At 41.6% G+C, this 21,374-nt stretch overlaps 32 non-coding genes across 32 annotated transcripts; all 32 read right to left on the bottom strand.

The window, feature by feature from the left end:
- Positions 1 to 242: 242 nt before the first annotated feature.
- Positions 243 to 314, bottom strand: trnag-ucc (transfer RNA glycine (anticodon UCC)). Its single transcript has one exon. It is a non-coding gene; the product is annotated as a tRNA-Gly (tRNA).
- A 588-nt stretch (positions 315 to 902) lies between these two features.
- Positions 903 to 974, bottom strand: trnae-uuc (transfer RNA glutamic acid (anticodon UUC)). Its single transcript has one exon. It is a non-coding gene; the product is annotated as a tRNA-Glu (tRNA).
- A 574-nt stretch (positions 975 to 1,548) lies between these two features.
- On the bottom strand, positions 1,549 to 1,620 carry trnag-ucc (transfer RNA glycine (anticodon UCC)). The gene has a single exon. It is a non-coding gene; the product is annotated as a tRNA-Gly (tRNA).
- A 588-nt stretch (positions 1,621 to 2,208) lies between these two features.
- On the bottom strand, positions 2,209 to 2,280 carry trnae-uuc (transfer RNA glutamic acid (anticodon UUC)). The gene has a single exon. It is a non-coding gene; the product is annotated as a tRNA-Glu (tRNA).
- Positions 2,281 to 2,879: 599 nt separating this feature from the next.
- Positions 2,880 to 2,951, bottom strand: trnag-ucc (transfer RNA glycine (anticodon UCC)). The gene has a single exon. It is a non-coding gene; the product is annotated as a tRNA-Gly (tRNA).
- Positions 2,952 to 3,539: 588 nt separating this feature from the next.
- On the bottom strand, positions 3,540 to 3,611 carry trnae-uuc (transfer RNA glutamic acid (anticodon UUC)). Its single transcript has one exon. It is a non-coding gene; the product is annotated as a tRNA-Glu (tRNA).
- A 588-nt stretch (positions 3,612 to 4,199) lies between these two features.
- trnae-uuc (transfer RNA glutamic acid (anticodon UUC)) lies at positions 4,200 to 4,271 on the bottom strand. The gene has a single exon. It is a non-coding gene; the product is annotated as a tRNA-Glu (tRNA).
- A 583-nt stretch (positions 4,272 to 4,854) lies between these two features.
- On the bottom strand, positions 4,855 to 4,926 carry trnag-ucc (transfer RNA glycine (anticodon UCC)). Its single transcript has one exon. It is a non-coding gene; the product is annotated as a tRNA-Gly (tRNA).
- Positions 4,927 to 5,514: 588 nt separating this feature from the next.
- On the bottom strand, positions 5,515 to 5,586 carry trnae-uuc (transfer RNA glutamic acid (anticodon UUC)). Its single transcript has one exon. It is a non-coding gene; the product is annotated as a tRNA-Glu (tRNA).
- A 599-nt stretch (positions 5,587 to 6,185) lies between these two features.
- On the bottom strand, positions 6,186 to 6,257 carry trnag-ucc (transfer RNA glycine (anticodon UCC)). The gene has a single exon. It is a non-coding gene; the product is annotated as a tRNA-Gly (tRNA).
- Positions 6,258 to 6,845: 588 nt separating this feature from the next.
- Positions 6,846 to 6,917, bottom strand: trnae-uuc (transfer RNA glutamic acid (anticodon UUC)). Its single transcript has one exon. It is a non-coding gene; the product is annotated as a tRNA-Glu (tRNA).
- Positions 6,918 to 7,516: 599 nt separating this feature from the next.
- Positions 7,517 to 7,588, bottom strand: trnag-ucc (transfer RNA glycine (anticodon UCC)). The gene has a single exon. It is a non-coding gene; the product is annotated as a tRNA-Gly (tRNA).
- Positions 7,589 to 8,176: 588 nt separating this feature from the next.
- On the bottom strand, positions 8,177 to 8,248 carry trnae-uuc (transfer RNA glutamic acid (anticodon UUC)). Its single transcript has one exon. It is a non-coding gene; the product is annotated as a tRNA-Glu (tRNA).
- A 574-nt stretch (positions 8,249 to 8,822) lies between these two features.
- On the bottom strand, positions 8,823 to 8,894 carry trnag-ucc (transfer RNA glycine (anticodon UCC)). The gene has a single exon. It is a non-coding gene; the product is annotated as a tRNA-Gly (tRNA).
- Positions 8,895 to 9,482: 588 nt separating this feature from the next.
- On the bottom strand, positions 9,483 to 9,554 carry trnae-uuc (transfer RNA glutamic acid (anticodon UUC)). Its single transcript has one exon. It is a non-coding gene; the product is annotated as a tRNA-Glu (tRNA).
- Positions 9,555 to 10,153: 599 nt separating this feature from the next.
- On the bottom strand, positions 10,154 to 10,225 carry trnag-ucc (transfer RNA glycine (anticodon UCC)). Its single transcript has one exon. It is a non-coding gene; the product is annotated as a tRNA-Gly (tRNA).
- Positions 10,226 to 10,813: 588 nt separating this feature from the next.
- On the bottom strand, positions 10,814 to 10,885 carry trnae-uuc (transfer RNA glutamic acid (anticodon UUC)). Its single transcript has one exon. It is a non-coding gene; the product is annotated as a tRNA-Glu (tRNA).
- Positions 10,886 to 11,473: 588 nt separating this feature from the next.
- Positions 11,474 to 11,545, bottom strand: trnae-uuc (transfer RNA glutamic acid (anticodon UUC)). Its single transcript has one exon. It is a non-coding gene; the product is annotated as a tRNA-Glu (tRNA).
- Positions 11,546 to 12,128: 583 nt separating this feature from the next.
- trnag-ucc (transfer RNA glycine (anticodon UCC)) lies at positions 12,129 to 12,200 on the bottom strand. Its single transcript has one exon. It is a non-coding gene; the product is annotated as a tRNA-Gly (tRNA).
- A 588-nt stretch (positions 12,201 to 12,788) lies between these two features.
- On the bottom strand, positions 12,789 to 12,860 carry trnae-uuc (transfer RNA glutamic acid (anticodon UUC)). The gene has a single exon. It is a non-coding gene; the product is annotated as a tRNA-Glu (tRNA).
- Positions 12,861 to 13,459: 599 nt separating this feature from the next.
- On the bottom strand, positions 13,460 to 13,531 carry trnag-ucc (transfer RNA glycine (anticodon UCC)). The gene has a single exon. It is a non-coding gene; the product is annotated as a tRNA-Gly (tRNA).
- A 588-nt stretch (positions 13,532 to 14,119) lies between these two features.
- On the bottom strand, positions 14,120 to 14,191 carry trnae-uuc (transfer RNA glutamic acid (anticodon UUC)). The gene has a single exon. It is a non-coding gene; the product is annotated as a tRNA-Glu (tRNA).
- A 574-nt stretch (positions 14,192 to 14,765) lies between these two features.
- Positions 14,766 to 14,837, bottom strand: trnag-ucc (transfer RNA glycine (anticodon UCC)). The gene has a single exon. It is a non-coding gene; the product is annotated as a tRNA-Gly (tRNA).
- A 588-nt stretch (positions 14,838 to 15,425) lies between these two features.
- trnae-uuc (transfer RNA glutamic acid (anticodon UUC)) lies at positions 15,426 to 15,497 on the bottom strand. The gene has a single exon. It is a non-coding gene; the product is annotated as a tRNA-Glu (tRNA).
- Positions 15,498 to 16,096: 599 nt separating this feature from the next.
- trnag-ucc (transfer RNA glycine (anticodon UCC)) lies at positions 16,097 to 16,168 on the bottom strand. The gene has a single exon. It is a non-coding gene; the product is annotated as a tRNA-Gly (tRNA).
- Positions 16,169 to 16,756: 588 nt separating this feature from the next.
- On the bottom strand, positions 16,757 to 16,828 carry trnae-uuc (transfer RNA glutamic acid (anticodon UUC)). The gene has a single exon. It is a non-coding gene; the product is annotated as a tRNA-Glu (tRNA).
- A 599-nt stretch (positions 16,829 to 17,427) lies between these two features.
- trnag-ucc (transfer RNA glycine (anticodon UCC)) lies at positions 17,428 to 17,499 on the bottom strand. The gene has a single exon. It is a non-coding gene; the product is annotated as a tRNA-Gly (tRNA).
- Positions 17,500 to 18,087: 588 nt separating this feature from the next.
- On the bottom strand, positions 18,088 to 18,159 carry trnae-uuc (transfer RNA glutamic acid (anticodon UUC)). The gene has a single exon. It is a non-coding gene; the product is annotated as a tRNA-Glu (tRNA).
- A 599-nt stretch (positions 18,160 to 18,758) lies between these two features.
- Positions 18,759 to 18,830, bottom strand: trnag-ucc (transfer RNA glycine (anticodon UCC)). Its single transcript has one exon. It is a non-coding gene; the product is annotated as a tRNA-Gly (tRNA).
- Positions 18,831 to 19,418: 588 nt separating this feature from the next.
- trnae-uuc (transfer RNA glutamic acid (anticodon UUC)) lies at positions 19,419 to 19,492 on the bottom strand. The gene has a single exon. It is a non-coding gene; the product is annotated as a tRNA-Glu (tRNA).
- A 577-nt stretch (positions 19,493 to 20,069) lies between these two features.
- trnag-ucc (transfer RNA glycine (anticodon UCC)) lies at positions 20,070 to 20,141 on the bottom strand. The gene has a single exon. It is a non-coding gene; the product is annotated as a tRNA-Gly (tRNA).
- Positions 20,142 to 20,729: 588 nt separating this feature from the next.
- Positions 20,730 to 20,801, bottom strand: trnae-uuc (transfer RNA glutamic acid (anticodon UUC)). Its single transcript has one exon. It is a non-coding gene; the product is annotated as a tRNA-Glu (tRNA).
- Between the last annotated feature and the right edge of the window lie 573 nt (positions 20,802 to 21,374).

Genomic DNA, 21,374 nt, shown 5'->3' with positions numbered 1-21,374 from the left:
GCCTGAGCCCAGCTCCGACATTGATGTATTTGGTGATTGACAACTCATAGTATGAATTCAGGTAGCACTGGTGCCAGCACATTATGACAGTTTGATGACACGCAGACTTTGCATTGCAAGCATTTGTGCATGACCCTTTAAAAACAGGTTGCTCAACAAAAATCCTTGAGATGCTGCTGTGAGAACTGCTTGCAACCAGAGGCATCAGAAGTTCATTTCAACCTCAAGTAGAAATTGACAAATGTGATGGCTGGGAATCGAACCCAGGTCAACTGCTTGGAAGGCAACCATGCTTACCACTGCACCACCATCACACAACTGAAAAGCAACTTTGATAAACCGCACAGTAATCCTGCAGCTTTTTCTGAAGCCGTTTTTGTTCCTTCTGATGCAATTCGACAGATTTAATGAAATGTAACATCACATGTAATGCAAGATAGACAGATAAAAGAAAGCATCGAAGGAACCAGCTAAAGATTGCAATATTTTGGTCACAATTAAATGAATTCCAGATTCACACAATGTATGTCAAGTGTCAGCTGGGGATTCCTTCAACATTCTTCCCATCTTGTCTGCCTCTGCCCTCTCAGGGAGCAATTCCCCAGAATTTAACTGGAAATGACTCACTGATGTTGTTAAAGAATTTGGAACACTGCTGCTTGACTTGCAGGACCTGAGCCCAGCTCCGACATTGATGTCTTTGGACACTGACAGCTCATACTACGAATTCGGGTAGCACTGTCGCCCATACATTATGACAGATTGATGACACATGGACTTTGCATTGCAAGAATTTGTACATGACCCTTTGAAAACAGGTTGCTCAACAAAATCCTTGAGATGTTGCTATAAGAACTGCTTTCAACCAGAGGATCATTTCATCCTCAATTAAAAATGACAAATGTAATGGCTGGGAATCAAACCCAGGTCAACTGTTTGAAAGGCAACCATGCTTACCACTGCACCACCATCACACAACTGAAAAGCAACTTTGATAAACCGCACAGTAATCCTGCAGCTTTTTCTGAAGCAGTTTTTGTTCCTTCTGATGCAATTCGACAGATTTGATGAAATGTAACATCACATGTAATGCAAGATAGACAGATAAAAGAAAGCATCGAAGGAACCAGCTAAAAATTGCAATATTTTGGTGACAATAAAATGAATTCCAGATTCACACAATGTATGTCAAGTGTCAACATTCTTCCCATTTTGTGTGCCTCTGCCCACTCAGGGAGCAATTCCCCAGAATTGAACTGGAAATGACTCACTTATGTTGTTGAGGAATTTGAAACACTGCTGCTTGACTTGCAGGGCCTGAGCCCAGCTCCGACATTGATGTCTTTGGTGATTGACAACTCCTAGTATGAATTCAGGTAGCACTGGTGCCAGCACATTATGACAGTTTGATGACACGCAGACTTTGCATTGCAAGCATTTGTGCATGACCCTTTGAAATCAGGTTGCTCAACAAAAATCCTTGAGATGCTGCTGTAAGAACTGCTTGCAACCAGAGGTTCATTTCAACCTCAAGTAGAAATTGACAAATGTGATGGCTGGGAATCGAACCCAGGTCAACTGCTTGGAAGGCAACCATGCTTACCACTGCACCACCATCACACAACTGAAAAGCAACTTTGATAAACCGCACAGTAATCCTGCAGCTTTTTCTGAAGCCGTTTTTGTTCCTTCTGATGCAATTCGACAGATTTAATGAAATGTAACATCACATGTAATGCAAGATAGACAGATAAAAGAAAGCATCGAAGGAACCAGCTAAAGATTGCAATATTTTGGTCACAATTAAATGAATTCCAGATTCACACAATGTATGTCAAGTGTCAGCTGGGGATTCCTTCAACATTCTTCCCATCTTGTCTGCCTCTGCCCTCTCAGGGAGCAATTCCCCAGAATTTAACTGGAAATGACTCACTGATGTTGTTAAAGAATTTGGAACACTGCTGCTTGACTTGCAGGACCTGAGCCCAGCTCCGACATTGATGTCTTTGGACACTGACAGCTCATACTACGAATTCGGGTAGCACTGTTGCCCATACATTATGACAGATTGATGACACATGGACTTTGCATTGCAAGAATTTGTACATGACCCTTTGAAAACAGGTTGCTCAACAAAATCCTTGAGATGTTGCTATAAGAACTGCTTTCAACCAGAGGATCATTTCATCCTCAATTAAAAATGACAAATGTAATGGCTGGGAATCAAACCCAGGTCAACTGCTTGAAAGGCAACCATGCTTACCACTGCACCACCATCACACAACTGAAAAGCAACTTTGATAAACCGCACAGTAATCCTGCAGCTTTTTCTGAAGCAGTTTTTGTTCCTTCTGATGCAATTCGACAGATTTGATGAAATGTAACATCACATGTAATGCAAGATAGACAGATAAAAGAAAGCATCGAAGGAACCAGCTAAAAATTGCAATATTTTGGTGACAATAAAATGAATTCCAGATTCACACAATGTATGTCAAGTGTCAAGTGGGGATTCCTTCAACATTCTTCCCATTTTGTGTGCCTCTGCCCACTCAGGGAGCAATTCCCCAGAATTGAACTGGAAATGACTCACTTATGTTGTTGAGGAATTTGAAACACTGCTGCTTGACTTGCAGGGCCTGAGCCCAGCTCCGACATTGATGTCTTTGGTGATTGACAACTCCTAGTATGAATTCAGGTAGCACTGGTGCCAGCACATTATGACAGTTTGATGACACGCAGACTTTGCATTGCAAGCATTTGTGCATGACCCTTTGAAATCAGGTTGCTCAACAAAAATCCTTGAGATGCTGCTGTAAGAACTGCTTGCAACCAGAGGCATCAGAAGTTCATTTCAACCTCAAGTAGAAATTGACAAATGTGATGGCTGGGAATCGAACCCAGGTCAACTGCTTGGAAGGCAACCATGCTTACCACTGCACCACCATCACACAACTGAAAAGCAACTTTGATAAACCGCACAGTAATCCTGCAGCTTTTTCTGAAGCCGTTTTTGTTCCTTCTGATGCAATTCGACAGATTTAATGAAATGTAACATCACATGTAATGCAAGATAGACAGATAAAAGAAAGCATCGAAGGAACCAGCTAAAGATTGCAATATTTTGGTCACAATTAAATGAATTCCAGATTCACACAATGTATGTCAAGTGTCAGCTGGGGATTCCTTCAACATTCTTCCCATCTTATCTGCCTCTGCCCTCTCAGGGAGCAATTCCCCAGAATTTAACTGGAAATGACTCACTGATGTTGTTAAAGAATTTGGAACACTGCTGCTTGACTTGCAGGACCTGAGCCCAGCTCCGACATTGATGTCTTTGGACACTGACAGCTCATACTACGAATTCGGGTAGCACTGTCGCCCATACATTATGACAGATTGATGACACATGGACTTTGCATTGCAAGAATTTGTACATGACCCTTTGAAAACAGGTTGCTCAACAAAATCCTTGAGATGTTGCGAAAAGAACTGCTTTCAACCAGAGGATCATTTCATCCTCAATTAAAAATGACAAATGTAATGGCTGGGAATCAAAACCAGGTCAACTGCTTGAAAGGCAACCATGCTTACCACTGCACCACCATCACACAACTGAAAAGCAACTTTGATAAACCGCACAGTAATCCTGCAGCTTTTTCTGAAGCAGTTTTTGTTCCTTCTGATGCAATTCGACAGATTTGATGAAATGTAACATCACATGTAATGCAAGATAGACAGATAAAAGAAAGCATCGAAGGAACCAGCTAAAAATTGCAATATTTTGGTGACAATAAAATGAATTTCAGATTCACACAATGTATGTCAAGTGTCAAGTGGGGATTCCTTCAACATTCTTCCCATTTTGTGTGCCTCTGCCCACTCAGGGAGCAATTCCCCAGAATTGAACTGGAAATGACTCACTTATGTTGTTGAGGAATTTGAAACACTGCTGCTTGACTTGCAGGGCCTGAGCCCAGCTCCGACATTGATGTCTTTGGACACTGACAGCTCATACTACGAATTCGGGTAGCACTGTCGCCCATACATTATGACAGATTGATGACACATGGACTTTGCATTGCAAGAATTTGTACATGACCCTTTGAAAACAGGTTGCTCAACAAAATCCTTGAGATGTTGCGAAAAGAACTGCTTTCAACCAGAGGATCATTTCATCCTCAATTAAAAATGACAAATGTAATGGCTGGGAATCAAACCCAGGTCAACTGCTTGAAAGGCAACCATGCTTACCACTGCACCACCATCACACAACTGAAAAGCAACTTTGATAAACCGCACAGTAATCCTGCAGCTTTTTCTGAAGCAGTTTTTGTTCCTTCTGATGCAATTCGACAGATTTGATGAAATGTAACATCACATGTAATGCAAGATAGACAGATAAAAGAAAGCATCGAAGGAACCAGCTAAAAATTGCAATATTTTGGTGACAATAAAATGAATTCCAGATTCACACAATGTATGTCAAGTGTCAACATTCTTCCCATTTTGTGTGCCTCTGCCCACTCAGGGAGCAATTCCCCAGAATTGAACTGGAAATGACTCACTTATGTTGTTGAGGAATTTGAAACACTGCTGCTTGACTTGCAGGGCCTGAGCCCAGCTCCGACATTGATGTCTTTGGTGATTGACAACTCCTAGTATGAATTCAGGTAGCACTGGTGCCAGCACATTATGACAGTTTGATGACACGCAGACTTTGCATTGCAAGCATTTGTGCATGACCCTTTGAAATCAGGTTGCTCAACAAAAATCCTTGAGATGCTGCTGTAAGAACTGCTTGCAACCAGAGGCATCAGAAGTTCATTTCAACCTCAAGTAGAAATTGACAAATGTGATGGCTGGGAATCGAACCCAGGTCAACTGCTTGGAAGGCAACCATGCTTACCACTGCACCACCATCACACAACTGAAAAGCAACTTTGATAAACCGCACAGTAATCCTGCAGCTTTTTCTGAAGCCGTTTTTGTTCCTTCTGATGCAATTCGACAGATTTAATGAAATGTAACATCACATGTAATGCAAGATAGACAGATAAAAGAAAGCATCGAAGGAACCAGCTAAAGATTGCAATATTTTGGTCACAATTAAATGAATTCCAGATTCACACAATGTATGTCAAGTGTCAGCTGGGGATTCCTTCAACATTCTTCCCATCTTGTCTGCCTCTGCCCTCTCAGGGAGCAATTCCCCAGAATTTAACTGGAAATGACTCACTGATGTTGTTAAAGAATTTGGAACACTGCTGCTTGACTTGCAGGACCTGAGCCCAGCTCCGACATTGATGTCTTTGGACACTGACAGCTCATACTACGAATTCGGGTAGCACTGTCGCCCATACATTATGACAGATTGATGACACATGGACTTTGCATTGCAAGAATTTGTACATGACCCTTTGAAAACAGGTTGCTCAACAAAATCCTTGAGATGTTGCTATAAGAACTGCTTTCAACCAGAGGATCATTTCATCCTCAATTAAAAATGACAAATGTAATGGCTGGGAATCAAACCCAGGTCAACTGCTTGAAAGGCAACCATGCTTACCACTGCACCACCATCACACAACTGAAAAGCAACTTTGATAAACCGCACAGTAATCCTGCAGCTTTTTCTGAAGCAGTTTTTGTTCCTTCTGATGCAATTCGACAGATTTGATGAAATGTAACATCACATGTAATGCAAGATAGACAGATAAAAGAAAGCATCGAAGGAACCAGCTAAAAATTGCAATATTTTGGTGACAATAAAATGAATTCCAGATTCACACAATGTATGTCAAGTGTCAAGTGGGGATTCCTTCAACATTCTTCCCATTTTGTGTGCCTCTGCCCACTCAGGGAGCAATTCCCCAGAATTGAACTGGAAATGACTCACTTATGTTGTTGAGGAATTTGAAACACTGCTGCTTGACTTGCAGGGCCTGAGCCCAGCTCCGACATTGATGTCTTTCGTGATTGACAACTCCTAGTATGAATTCAGGTAGCACTGGTGCCAGCACATTATGACAGTTTGATGACACGCAGACTTTGCATTGCAAGCATTTGTGCATGACCCTTTGAAATCAGGTTGCTCAACAAAAATCCTTGAGATGCTGCTGTAAGAACTGCTTGCAACCAGAGGCATCAGAAGTTCATTTCAACCTCAAGTAGAAATTGACAAATGTGATGGCTGGGAATCGAACCCAGGTCAACTGCTTGGAAGGCAACCATGCTTACCACTGCACCACCATCACACAACTGAAAAGCAACTTTGATAAACCGCACAGTAATCCTGCAGCTTTTTCTGAAGCCGTTTTTGTTCCTTCTGATGCAATTCGACAGATTTAATGAAATGTAACATCACATGTAATGCAAGATAGACAGATAAAAGAAAGCATCGAAGGAACCAGCTAAAGATTGCAATATTTTGGTCACAATTAAATGAATTCCAGATTCACACAATGTATGTCAAGTGTCAGCTGGGGATTCCTTCAACATTCTTCCCATCTTATCTGCCTCTGCCCTCTCAGGGAGCAATTCCCCAGAATTTAACTGGAAATGACTCACTGATGTTGTTAAAGAATTTGGAACACTGCTGCTTGACTTGCAGGACCTGAGCCCAGCTCCGACATTGATGTCTTTGGACACTGACAGCTCATACTACGAATTCGGGTAGCACTGTCGCCCATACATTATGACAGATTGATGACACATGGACTTTGCATTGCAAGAATTTGTACATGACCCTTTGAAAACAGGTTGCTCAACAAAATCCTTGAGATGTTGCTATTAGAACTGCTTTCAACCAGAGGATCATTTCATCCTCAATTAAAAATGACAAATGTAATGGCTGGGAATCAAACCCAGGTCAACTGCTTGAAAGGCAACCATGCTTACCACTGCACCACCATCACACAACTGAAAAGCAACTTTGATAAACCGCACAGTAATCCTGCAGCTTTTTCTGAAGCAGTTTTTGTTCCTTCTGATGCAATTCGACAGATTTGATGAAATGTAACATCACATGTAATGCAAGATAGACAGATAAAAGAAAGCATCGAAGGAACCAGCTAAAAATTGCAATATTTTGGTGACAATAAAATGAATTCCAGATTCACACAATGTATGTCAAGTGTCAAGTGGGGATTCCTTCAACATTCTTCCCATTTTGTGTGCCTCTGCCCACTCAGGGAGCAATTCCCCAGAATTGAACTGGAAATGACTCACTTATGTTGTTGAGGAATTTGAAACACTGCTGCTTGACTTGCAGGGCCTGAGCCCAGCTCCGACATTGATGTATTTGGTGATTGACAACTCATAGTATGAATTCAGGTAGCACTGGTGCCAGCACATTATGACAGTTTGATGACACGCAGACTTTGCATTGCAAGCATTTGTGCATGACCCTTTAAAAACAGGTTGCTCAACAAAAATCCTTGAGATGCTGCTGTGAGAACTGCTTGCAACCAGAGGCATCAGAAGTTCATTTCAACCTCAAGTAGAAATTGACAAATGTGATGGCTGGGAATCGAACCCAGGTCAACTGCTTGGAAGGCAACCATGCTTACCACTGCACCACCATCACACAACTGAAAAGCAACTTTGATAAACCGCACAGTAATCCTGCAGCTTTTTCTGAAGCCGTTTTTGTTCCTTCTGATGCAATTCGACAGATTTAATGAAATGTAACATCACATGTAATGCAAGATAGACAGATAAAAGAAAGCATCGAAGGAACCAGCTAAAGATTGCAATATTTTGGTCACAATTAAATGAATTCCAGATTCACACAATGTATGTCAAGTGTCAGCTGGGGATTCCTTCAACATTCTTCCCATCTTGTCTGCCTCTGCCCTCTCAGGGAGCAATTCCCCAGAATTTAACTGGAAATGACTCACTGATGTTGTTAAAGAATTTGGAACACTGCTGCTTGACTTGCAGGACCTGAGCCCAGCTCCGACATTGATGTCTTTGGACACTGACAGCTCATACTACGAATTCGGGTAGCACTGTCGCCCATACATTATGACAGATTGATGACACATGGACTTTGCATTGCAAGAATTTGTACATGACCCTTTGAAAACAGGTTGCTCAACAAAATCCTTGAGATGTTGCTATAAGAACTGCTTTCAACCAGAGGATCATTTCATCCTCAATTAAAAATGACAAATGTAATGGCTGGGAATCAAACCCAGGTCAACTGTTTGAAAGGCAACCATGCTTACCACTGCACCACCATCACACAACTGAAAAGCAACTTTGATAAACCGCACAGTAATCCTGCAGCTTTTTCTGAAGCAGTTTTTGTTCCTTCTGATGCAATTCGACAGATTTGATGAAATGTAACATCACATGTAATGCAAGATAGACAGATAAAAGAAAGCATCGAAGGAACCAGCTAAAAATTGCAATATTTTGGTGACAATAAAATGAATTCCAGATTCACACAATGTATGTCAAGTGTCAACATTCTTCCCATTTTGTGTGCCTCTGCCCACTCAGGGAGCAATTCCCCAGAATTGAACTGGAAATGACTCACTTATGTTGTTGAGGAATTTGAAACACTGCTGCTTGACTTGCAGGGCCTGAGCCCAGCTCCGACATTGATGTCTTTGGTGATTGACAACTCCTAGTATGAATTCAGGTAGCACTGGTGCCAGCACATTATGACAGTTTGATGACACGCAGACTTTGCATTGCAAGCATTTGTGCATGACCCTTTGAAATCAGGTTGCTCAACAAAAATCCTTGAGATGCTGCTGTAAGAACTGCTTGCAACCAGAGGTTCATTTCAACCTCAAGTAGAAATTGACAAATGTGATGGCTGGGAATCGAACCCAGGTCAACTGCTTGGAAGGCAACCATGCTTACCACTGCACCACCATCACACAACTGAAAAGCAACTTTGATAAACCGCACAGTAATCCTGCAGCTTTTTCTGAAGCCGTTTTTGTTCCTTCTGATGCAATTCGACAGATTTAATGAAATGTAACATCACATGTAATGCAAGATAGACAGATAAAAGAAAGCATCGAAGGAACCAGCTAAAGATTGCAATATTTTGGTCACAATTAAATGAATTCCAGATTCACACAATGTATGTCAAGTGTCAGCTGGGGATTCCTTCAACATTCTTCCCATCTTGTCTGCCTCTGCCCTCTCAGGGAGCAATTCCCCAGAATTTAACTGGAAATGACTCACTGATGTTGTTAAAGAATTTGGAACACTGCTGCTTGACTTGCAGGACCTGAGCCCAGCTCCGACATTGATGTCTTTGGACACTGACAGCTCATACTACGAATTCGGGTAGCACTGTTGCCCATACATTATGACAGATTGATGACACATGGACTTTGCATTGCAAGAATTTGTACATGACCCTTTGAAAACAGGTTGCTCAACAAAATCCTTGAGATGTTGCTATAAGAACTGCTTTCAACCAGAGGATCATTTCATCCTCAATTAAAAATGACAAATGTAATGGCTGGGAATCAAACCCAGGTCAACTGCTTGAAAGGCAACCATGCTTACCACTGCACCACCATCACACAACTGAAAAGCAACTTTGATAAACCGCACAGTAATCCTGCAGCTTTTTCTGAAGCAGTTTTTGTTCCTTCTGATGCAATTCGACAGATTTGATGAAATGTAACATCACATGTAATGCAAGATAGACAGATAAAAGAAAGCATCGAAGGAACCAGCTAAAAATTGCAATATTTTGGTGACAATAAAATGAATTCCAGATTCACACAATGTATGTCAAGTGTCAAGTGGGGATTCCTTCAACATTCTTCCCATTTTGTGTGCCTCTGCCCACTCAGGGAGCAATTCCCCAGAATTGAACTGGAAATGACTCACTTATGTTGTTGAGGAATTTGAAACACTGCTGCTTGACTTGCAGGGCCTGAGCCCAGCTCCGACATTGATGTCTTTGGTGATTGACAACTCCTAGTATGAATTCAGGTAGCACTGGTGCCAGCACATTATGACAGTTTGATGACACGCAGACTTTGCATTGCAAGCATTTGTGCATGACCCTTTGAAATCAGGTTGCTCAACAAAAATCCTTGAGATGCTGCTGTAAGAACTGCTTGCAACCAGAGGCATCAGAAGTTCATTTCAACCTCAAGTAGAAATTGACAAATGTGATGGCTGGGAATCGAACCCAGGTCAACTGCTTGGAAGGCAACCATGCTTACCACTGCACCACCATCACACAACTGAAAAGCAACTTTGATAAACCGCACAGTAATCCTGCAGCTTTTTCTGAAGCCGTTTTTGTTCCTTCTGATGCAATTCGACAGATTTAATGAAATGTAACATCACATGTAATGCAAGATAGACAGATAAAAGAAAGCATCGAAGGAACCAGCTAAAGATTGCAATATTTTGGTCACAATTAAATGAATTCCAGATTCACACAATGTATGTCAAGTGTCAGCTGGGGATTCCTTCAACATTCTTCCCATCTTATCTGCCTCTGCCCTCTCAGGGAGCAATTCCCCAGAATTTAACTGGAAATGACTCACTGATGTTGTTAAAGAATTTGGAACACTGCTGCTTGACTTGCAGGACCTGAGCCCAGCTCCGACATTGATGTCTTTGGACACTGACAGCTCATACTACGAATTCGGGTAGCACTGTCGCCCATACATTATGACAGATTGATGACACATGGACTTTGCATTGCAAGAATTTGTACATGACCCTTTGAAAACAGGTTGCTCAACAAAATCCTTGAGATGTTGCGAAAAGAACTGCTTTCAACCAGAGGATCATTTCATCCTCAATTAAAAATGACAAATGTAATGGCTGGGAATCAAAACCAGGTCAACTGCTTGAAAGGCAACCATGCTTACCACTGCACCACCATCACACAACTGAAAAGCAACTTTGATAAACCGCACAGTAATCCTGCAGCTTTTTCTGAAGCAGTTTTTGTTCCTTCTGATGCAATTCGACAGATTTGATGAAATGTAACATCACATGTAATGCAAGATAGACAGATAAAAGAAAGCATCGAAGGAACCAGCTAAAAATTGCAATATTTTGGTGACAATAAAATGAATTTCAGATTCACACAATGTATGTCAAGTGTCAAGTGGGGATTCCTTCAACATTCTTCCCATTTTGTGTGCCTCTGCCCACTCAGGGAGCAATTCCCCAGAATTGAACTGGAAATGACTCACTTATGTTGTTGAGGAATTTGAAACACTGCTGCTTGACTTGCAGGGCCTGAGCCCAGCTCCGACATTGATGTCTTTGGACACTGACAGCTCATACTACGAATTCGGGTAGCACTGTCGCCCATACATTATGACAGATTGATGACACATGGACTTTGCATTGCAAGAATTTGTACATGACCCTTTGAAAACAGGTTGCTCAACAAAATCCTTGAGATGTTGCGAAAAGAACTGCTTTCAACCAGAGGATCATTTCATCCTCAATTAAAAATGACAAATGTAATGGCTGGGAATCAAACCCAGGTCAACTGCTTGAAAGGCAACCATGCTTACCACTGCACCACCATCACACAACTGAAAAGCAACTTTGATAAACCGCACAGTAATCCTGCAGCTTTTTCTGAAGCAGTTTTTGTTCCTTCTGATGCAATTCGACAGATTTGATGAAATGTAACATCACATGTAATGCAAGATAGACAGATAAAAGAAAGCATCGAAGGAACCAGCTAAAAATTGCAATATTTTGGTGACAATAAAATGAATTCCAGATTCACACAATGTATGTCAAGTGTCAACATTCTTCCCATTTTGTGTGCCTCTGCCCACTCAGGGAGCAATTCCCCAGAATTGAACTGGAAATGACTCACTTATGTTGTTGAGGAATTTGAAACACTGCTGCTTGACTTGCAGGGCCTGAGCCCAGCTCCGACATTGATGTCTTTGGTGATTGACAACTCCTAGTATGAATTCAGGTAGCACTGGTGCCAGCACATTATGACAGTTTGATGACACGCAGACTTTGCATTGCAAGCATTTGTGCATGACCCTTTGAAATCAGGTTGCTCAACAAAAATCCTTGAGATGCTGCTGTAAGAACTGCTTGCAACCAGAGGCATCAGAAGTTCATTTCAACCTCAAGTAGAAATTGACAAATGTGATGGCTGGGAATCGAACCCAGGTCAACTGCTTGGAAGGCAACCATGCTTACCACTGCACCACCATCACACAACTGAAAAGCAACTTTGATAAACCGCACAGTAATCCTGCAGCTTTTTCTGAAGCCGTTTTTGTTCCTTCTGATGCAATTCGACAGATTTAATGAAATGTAACATCACATGTAATGCAAGATAGACAGATAAAAGAAAGCATCGAAGGAACCAGCTAAAGATTGCAATATTTTGGTCACAATTAAATGAATTCCAGATTCACACAATGTATGTCAAGTGTCAGCTGGGGATTCCTTCAACATTCTTCCCATCTTATCTGCCTCTGCCCTCTCAGGGAGCAATTCCCCAGAATTTAACTGGAAATGACTCACTGATGTTGTTAAAGAATTTGGAACACTGCTGCTTGACTTGCAGGACCTGAGCCCAGCTCCGACATTGATGTCTTTGGACACTGACAGCTCATACTACGAATTCGGGTAGCACTGTCGCCCATACATTATGACAGATTGATGACACATGGACTTTGCATTGCAAGAATTTGTACATGACCCTTTGAAAACAGGTTGCTCAACAAAATCCTTGAGATGTTGCTATTAGAACTGCTTTCAACCAGAGGATCATTTCATCCTCAATTAAAAATGACAAATGTAATGGCTGGGAATCAAACCCAGGTCAACTGCTTGAAAGGCAACCATGCTTACCACTGCACCACCATCACACAACTGAAAAGCAACTTTGATAAACCGCACAGTAATCCTGCAGCTTTTTCTGAAGCAGTTTTTGTTCCTTCTGATGCAATTCGACAGATTTGATGAAATGTAACATCACATGTAATGCAAGATAGACAGATAAAAGAAAGCATCGAAGGAACCAGCTAAAAATTGCAATATTTTGGTGACAATAAAATGAATTCCAGATTCACACAATGTATGTCAAGTGTCAAGTGGGGATTCCTTCAACATTCTTCCCATTTTGTGTGCCTCTGCCCACTCAGGGAGCAATTCCCCAGAATTGAACTGGAAATGACTCACTTATGTTGTTGAGGAATTTGAAACACTGCTGCTTGACTTGCAGGGCCTGAGCCCAGCTCCGACATTGATGTATTTGGTGATTGACAACTCATAGTATGAATTCAGGTAGCACTGGTGCCAGCACATTATGACAGTTTGATGACACGCAGACTTTGCATTGCAAGCATTTGTGCATGACCCTTTAAAAACAGGTTGCTCAACAAAAATCCTTGAGATGCTGCTGTGAGAACTGCTTGCAACCAGAGGCATCAGAAGTTCATTTCAACCTCAAGTAGAAATTGACAAATGTGATGGCTGGGAATCGAACCCAGGTCAACTGCTTGGAAGGCAACCATGCTTACCACTGCACCACCATCACACAACTGAAAAGCAACTTTGATAAACCGCACAGTAATCCTGCAGCTTTTTCTGAAGCCGTTTTTGTTCCTTCTGATGCAATTCGACAGATTTAATGAAATGTAACATCACATGTAATGCAAGATAGACAGATAAAAGAAAGCATCGAAGGAACCAGCTAAAGATTGCAATATTTTGGTCACAATTAAATGAATTCCAGATTCACACAATGTATGTCAAGTGTCAGCTGGGGATTCCTTCAACATTCTTCCCATCTTGTCTGCCTCTGCCCTCTCAGGGAGCAATTCCCCAGAATTTAACTGGAAATGACTCACTGATGTTGTTAAAGAATTTGGAACACTGCTGCTTGACTTGCAGGACCTGAGCCCAGCTCCGACATTGATGTCTTTGGACACTGACAGCTCATACTACGAATTCGGGTAGCACTGTCGCCCATACATTATGACAGATTGATGACACATGGACTTTGCATTGCAAGAATTTGTACATGACCCTTTGAAAACAGGTTGCTCAACAAAATCCTTGAGATGTTGCTATAAGAACTGCTTTCAACCAGAGGATCATTTCATCCTCAATTAAAAATGACAAATGTAATGGCTGGGAATCAAACCCAGGTCAACTGTTTGAAAGGCAACCATGCTTACCACTGCACCACCATCACACAACTGAAAAGCAACTTTGATAAACCGCACAGTAATCCTGCAGCTTTTTCTGAAGCAGTTTTTGTTCCTTCTGATGCAATTCGACAGATTTGATGAAATGTAACATCACATGTAATGCAAGATAGACAGATAAAAGAAAGCATCGAAGGAACCAGCTAAAAATTGCAATATTTTGGTGACAATAAAATGAATTCCAGATTCACACAATGTATGTCAAGTGTCAACATTCTTCCCATTTTGTGTGCCTCTGCCCACTCAGGGAGCAATTCCCCAGAATTGAACTGGAAATGACTCACTTATGTTGTTGAGGAATTTGAAACACTGCTGCTTGACTTGCAGGGCCTGAGCCCAGCTCCGACATTGATGTCTTTGGTGATTGACAACTCCTAGTATGAATTCAGGTAGCACTGGTGCCAGCACATTATGACAGTTTGATGACACGCAGACTTTGCATTGCAAGCATTTGTGCATGACCCTTTGAAATCAGGTTGCTCAACAAAAATCCTTGAGATGCTGCTGTAAGAACTGCTTGCAACCAGAGGTTCATTTCAACCTCAAGTAGAAATTGACAAATGTGATGGCTGGGAATCGAACCCAGGTCAACTGCTTGGAAGGCAACCATGCTTACCACTGCACCACCATCACACAACTGAAAAGCAACTTTGATAAACCGCACAGTAATCCTGCAGCTTTTTCTGAAGCCGTTTTTGTTCCTTCTGATGCAATTCGACAGATTTAATGAAATGTAACATCACATGTAATGCAAGATAGACAGATAAAAGAAAGCATCGAAGGAACCAGCTAAAGATTGCAATATTTTGGTCACAATTAAATGAATTCCAGATTCACACAATGTATGTCAAGTGTCAGCTGGGGATTCCTTCAACATTCTTCCCATCTTGTCTGCCTCTGCCCTCTCAGGGAGCAATTCCCCAGAATTTAACTGGAAATGACTCACTGATGTTGTTAAAGAATTTGGAACACTGCTGCTTGACTTGCAGGACCTGAGCCCAGCTCCGACATTGATGTCTTTGGACACTGACAGCTCATACTACGAATTCGGGTAGCACTGTCGCCCATACATTATGACAGATTGATGACACATGGACTTTGCATTGCAAGAATTTGTACATGACCCTTTGAAAACAGGTTGCTCAACAAAATCCTTGAGATGTTGCTATTAGAACTGCTTTCAACCAGAGGATCATTTCATCCTCAATTAAAAATGACAAATGTAATGGCTGGGAATCAAACCCAGGTCAACTGCTTGAAAGGCAACCATGCTTACCACTGCACCACCATCACACAACTGAAAAGCAACTTTGATAAACCGCACAGTAATCCTGCAGCTTTTTCTGAAGCAGTTTTTGTTCCTTCTGATGCAATTCGACAGATTTGATGAAATGTAACATCACATGTAATGCAAGATAGACAGATAAAAGAAAGCATCGAAGGAACCAGCTAAAAATTGCAATATTTTGGTGACAATAAAATGAATTCCAGATTCACACAATGTATGTCAAGTGTCAAGTGGGGATTCCTTCAACATTCTTCCCATTTTGTGTGCCTCTGCCCACTCAGGGAGCAATTCCCCAGAATTGAACTGGAAATGACTCACTTATGTTGTTGAGGAATTTGAAACACTGCTGCTTGACTTGCAGGGCCTGAGCCCAGCTCCGACATTGATGTATTTGGTGATTGACAACTCATAGTATGAATTCAGGTAGCACTGGTGCCAGCACATTATGACAGTTTGATGACACGCAGACTTTGCATTGCAAGCATTTGTGCATGACCCTTTAAAAACAGGTTGCTCAACAAAAATCCTTGAGATGCTGCTGTGAGAACTGCTTGCAACCAGAGGCATCAGAAGTTCATTTCAACCTCAAGTAGAAATTGACAAATGTGATGGCTGGGAATCGAACCCAGGTCAACTGCTTGGAAGGCAACCATGCTTACCACTGCACCACCATCACACAACTGAAAAGCAACTTTGATAAACCGCACAGTAATCCTGCAGCTTTTTCTGAAGCCGTTTTTGTTCCTTCTGATGCAATTCGACAGATTTAATGAAATGTAACATCACATGTAATGCAAGATAGACAGATAAAAGAAAGCATCGAAGGAACCAGCTAAAGATTGCAATATTTTGGTCACAATTAAATGAATTCCAGATTCACACAATGTATGTCAAGTGTCAGCTGGGGATTCCTTCAACATTCTTCCCATCTTGTCTGCCTCTGCCCTCTCAGGGAGCAATTCCCCAGAATTTAACTGGAAATGACTCACTGATGTTGTTAAAGAATTTGGAACACTGCTGCTTGACTTGCAGGACCTGAGCCCAGCTCCGACATTGATGTCTTTGGACACTGACAGCTCATACTACGAATTCGGGTAGCACTGTCGCCCATACATTATGACAGATTGATGACACATGGACTTTGCATTGCAAGAATTTGTACATGACCCTTTGAAAACAGGTTGCTCAACAAAATCCTTGAGATGTTGCTATAAGAACTGCTTTCAACCAGAGGATCATTTCATCCTCAATTAAAAATGACAAATGTAATGGCTGGGAATCAAACCCAGGTCAACTGTTTGAAAGGCAACCATGCTTACCACTGCACCACCATCACACAACTGAAAAGCAACTTTGATAAACCGCACAGTAATCCTGCAGCTTTTTCTGAAGCAGTTTTTGTTCCTTCTGATGCAATTCGACAGATTTGATGAAATGTAACATCACATGTAATGCAAGATAGACAGATAAAAGAAAGCATCGAAGGAACCAGCTAAAAATTGCAATATTTTGGTGACAATAAAATGAATTCCAGATTCACACAATGTATGTCAAGTGTCAAGTGGGGATTCCTTCAACATTCTTCCCATTTTGTGTGCCTCTGCCCACTCAGGGAGCAATTCCCCAGAATTGAACTGGAAATGACTCACTTATGTTGTTGAGGAATTTGAAACACTGCTGCTTGACTTGCAGGGCCTGAGCCCAGCTCCGACATTGATGTCTTTGGTGATTGACAACTCCTAGTATGAATTCAGGTAGCACTGGTGCCAGCACATTATGACAGTTTGATGACACGCAGACTTTGCATTGCAAGCATTTGTGCATGACCCTTTGAAATCAGGTTGCTCAACAAAAATCCTTGAGATGCTGCTGTAAGAACTGCTTGCAACCAGAGTCATCATAAGTTCATTTCAACCTCAAGTAGAAATTGACAAATGTGATGGCTGGGAATCGAATCCAGGTCAACTGCTTGGAAGGCAACCATGCTTACCACTGCACCACCATCACACAACTGAAAAGCAACTTTGATAAACCGCACAGTAATCCTGCAGCTTTTTCTGAAGCCGTTTTTGTTCCTTCTGATGCAATTCGACAGATTTAATGAAATGTAACATCACATGTAATGCAAGATAGACAGATAAAAGAAAGCATCGAAGGAACCAGCTAAAGATTGCAATATTTTGGTCACAATTAAATGAATTCCAGATTCACACAATGTATGTCAAGTGTCAGCTGGGGATTCCTTCAACATTCTTCCCATCTTATCTGCCTCTGCCCTCTCAGGGAGCAATTCCCCAGAATTTAACTGGAAATGACTCACTGATGTTGTTAAAGAATTTGGAACACTGCTGCTTGACTTGCAGGACCTGAGCCCAGCTCCGACATTGATGTCTTTGGACACTGACAGCTCATACTACGAATTCGGGTAGCACTGTCGCCCATACATTATGACAGATTGATGACACATGGACTTTGCATTGCAAGAATTTGTACATGACCCTTTGAAAACAGGTTGCTCAACAAAATCCTTGAGATGTTGCTATAAGAACTGCTTTCAACCAGAGGATCATTTCATCCTCAATTAAAAATGACAAATGTAATGGCTGGGAATCAAACCCAGGTCAACTGCTTGAAAGGCAACCATGCTTACCACTGCACCACCATCACACAACTGAAAAGCAACTTTGATAAACCGCACAGTAATCCTGCAGCTTTTTCTGAAGCAGTTTTTGTTCCTTCTGATGCAATTCGACAGATTTGATGAAATGTAACATCACATGTAATGCAAGATAGACAGATAAAAGAAAGCATCGAAGGAACCAGCTAAAAATTGCAATATTTTGGTGACAATAAAATGAATTCCAGATTCACACAATGTATGTCAAGTGTCAAGTGGGGATTCCTTCAACATTCTTCCCATTTTGTGTGCCTCTGCCCACTCAGGGAGCAATTCCCCAGAATTGAACTGGAAATGACTCACTTATGTTGTTGAGGAATTTGAAACACTGCTGCTTGACTTGCAGGGCCTGAGCCCAGCTCCGACATTGATGTATTTGGTGATTGACAACTCATAGTATGAATTCAGGTAGCACTGGTGCCAGCACATTATGACAGTTTGATGACACGCAGACTTTGCATTGCAAGCATTTGTGCATGACCCTTTAAAAACAGGTTGCTCAACAAAAATCCTTGAGATGCTGCTGTGAGAACTGCTTGCAACCAGAGGCATCAGAAGTTCATTTCAACCTCAAGTAGAAATTGACAAATGTGACGGCTGGGAATCGAACCCAGGTCAACTGCTTGGAAGGCAACCATGCTTACCACTGCACCACCATCACACAACTGAAAAGCAACTTTGATAAACCGCACAGTAATCCTGCAGCTTTTTCTGAAGCCGTTTTTGTTCCTTCTGATGCAATTCGACAGATTTAATGAAATGTAACATCACATGTAATGCAAGATAGACAGATAAAAGAAAGCATCGAAGGAACCAGCTAAAGATTGCAATATTTTGGTCACAATTAAATGAATTCCAGATTCACACAATGTATGTCAAGTGTCAGCTGGGGATTCCTTCAACATTCTTCCCATCTTGTCTGCCTCTGCCCTCTCAGGGAGCAATTCCCCAGAATTTAACTGGAAATGACTCACTGATGTTGTTAAAGAATTTGGAACACTGCTGCTTGACTTGCAGGACCTGAGCCCAGCTCCGACATTGATGTCTTTGGACACTGACAGCTCATACTACGAATTCGGGTAGCACTGTCGCCCATACATTATGACAGATTGATGACACATGGACTTTGCATTGCAAGAATTTGTACATGACCCTTTGAAAACAGGTTGCTCAACAAAATCCTTGAGATGTTGCTATAAGAACTGCTTTCAACCAGAGGATCATTTCATCCTCAATTAAAAATGACAAATGTAATGGCTGGGAATCAAACCCAGGTCAACTGCTTGAAAGGCAACCATGCTTACCACTGCACCACCGCACCACCATCACACAACTGAAAAGCAACTTTGATAAACCGCACAGTAATCCTGCAGCTTTTTCTGAAGCAGTTTTTGTTCCTTCTGATGCAATTCGACAGATTTGATGAAATGTAACATCACATGTAATGCAAGATAGACAGATAAAAGAAAGCATCGAAGGAACCAGCTAAAAATTGCAATATTTTGGTGACAATAAAATGAATTCCAGATTCACACAATGTATGTCAAGTGTCAACATTCTTCCCATTTTGTGTGCCTCTGCCCACTCAGGGAGCAATTCCCCAGAATTGAACTGGAAATGACTCACTTATGTTGTTGAGGAATTTGAAACACTGCTGCTTGACTTGCAGGGCCTGAGCCCAGCTCCGACATTGATGTCTTTGGTGATTGACAACTCCTAGTATGAATTCAGGTAGCACTGGTGCCAGCACATTATGACAGTTTGATGACACGCAGACTTTGCATTGCAAGCATTTGTGCATGACCCTTTGAAATCAGGTTGCTCAACAAAAATCCTTGAGATGCTGCTTGCAACCAGAGGCATCAGAAGTTCATTTCACCCTCAAGTAGAAATTGACAAATGTGATGGCTGGGAATCGAACCCAGGTCAACTGCTTGGAAGGCAACCATGCTTACCACTGCACCACCATCACACAACTAAAAATCAACTTTGATAAACCGCACAGTAATCCTGTAACTTTTTCTGAAGCCGTTTTTGTTCCTTCTGATGCAATTCGACAGATTTAATGAAATGTAACATCACATGGAATGCAAGATAGACAGATAAAAGAAAGCATCGAAGGAACCAGCTAAAGATTGCAATATTTTGGTCACAATTAAATGAATTCCAGATTCACACAATGTATGTCAAGTGTCAGCTGGGGATTCCTTCAACATTCTTCCCATCTTGTCTGCCTCTGCCCTCTCAGGGAGCAATTCCCCAGAATTTAACTGGAAATGACTCACTGATGTTGTTAAAGAATTTGGAACACTGCTGCTTGACTTGCAGGACCTGAGCCCAGCTCCGACATTGATGTCTTTGGACACTGACAGCTCATACTACGAATTCGGGTAGCACTGTCGCCCATACATTATGACAGATTGATGACACATGGACTTTGCATTGCAAGAATTTGTACATGACCCTTTGAAAACAGGTTGCTCAACAAAATCCTTGAGATGTTGCTATAAGAACTGCTTTCAACCAGAGGATCATTTCATCCTCAATTAAAAATGACAAATGTAATGGCTGGGAATCAAACCCAGGTCAACTGCTTGAAAGGCAACCATGCTTACCACTGCACCACCATCACACAACTGAAAAGCAACTTTGATAAACCGCACAGTAATCCTGCAGCTTTTTCTGAAGCAGTTTTTGTTCCTTCTGATGCAATTCGACAGATTTGATGAAATGTAACATCACATGTAATGCAAGATAGACAGATAAAAGAAAGCATCGAAGGAACCAGCTAAAAATTGCAATATTTTGGTGACAATAAAATGAATTCCAGATTCACACAATGTATGTCAAGTGTCAAGTGGGGATTCCTTCAACATTCTTCCCATTTTGTGTGCCTCTGCCCACTCAGGGAGCAATTCCCCAGAATTGAACTGGAAATGACTCACTTATGTTGTTGAGGAATTTGAAACACTGCTGCTTGACTTGCAGGGCCTGAGCCCAGCTCCGACATTGATGTATTTGGTGATTGACAACTCATAGTATGAATTCAGGTAGCACTGGTGCCAGCACATTATGACAGTTTGATGACACGCAGACTTTGCATTGCAAGCATTTGTGCATGACCCTTTAAAAACAGGTTGCTCAACAAAAATCCTTGAGATGCTGCTGTGAGAACTGCTTGCAACCAGAGGCATCAGAAGTTCAT

This window comes from Pristiophorus japonicus, chromosome 19 (assembly GCF_044704955.1).
Source record: "Pristiophorus japonicus isolate sPriJap1 chromosome 19, sPriJap1.hap1, whole genome shotgun sequence".
Lineage (NCBI taxonomy): Eukaryota > Metazoa > Chordata > Chondrichthyes > Pristiophoridae > Pristiophorus > Pristiophorus japonicus.
This window is presented reverse-complemented; position numbering and strand designations above follow the sequence as displayed.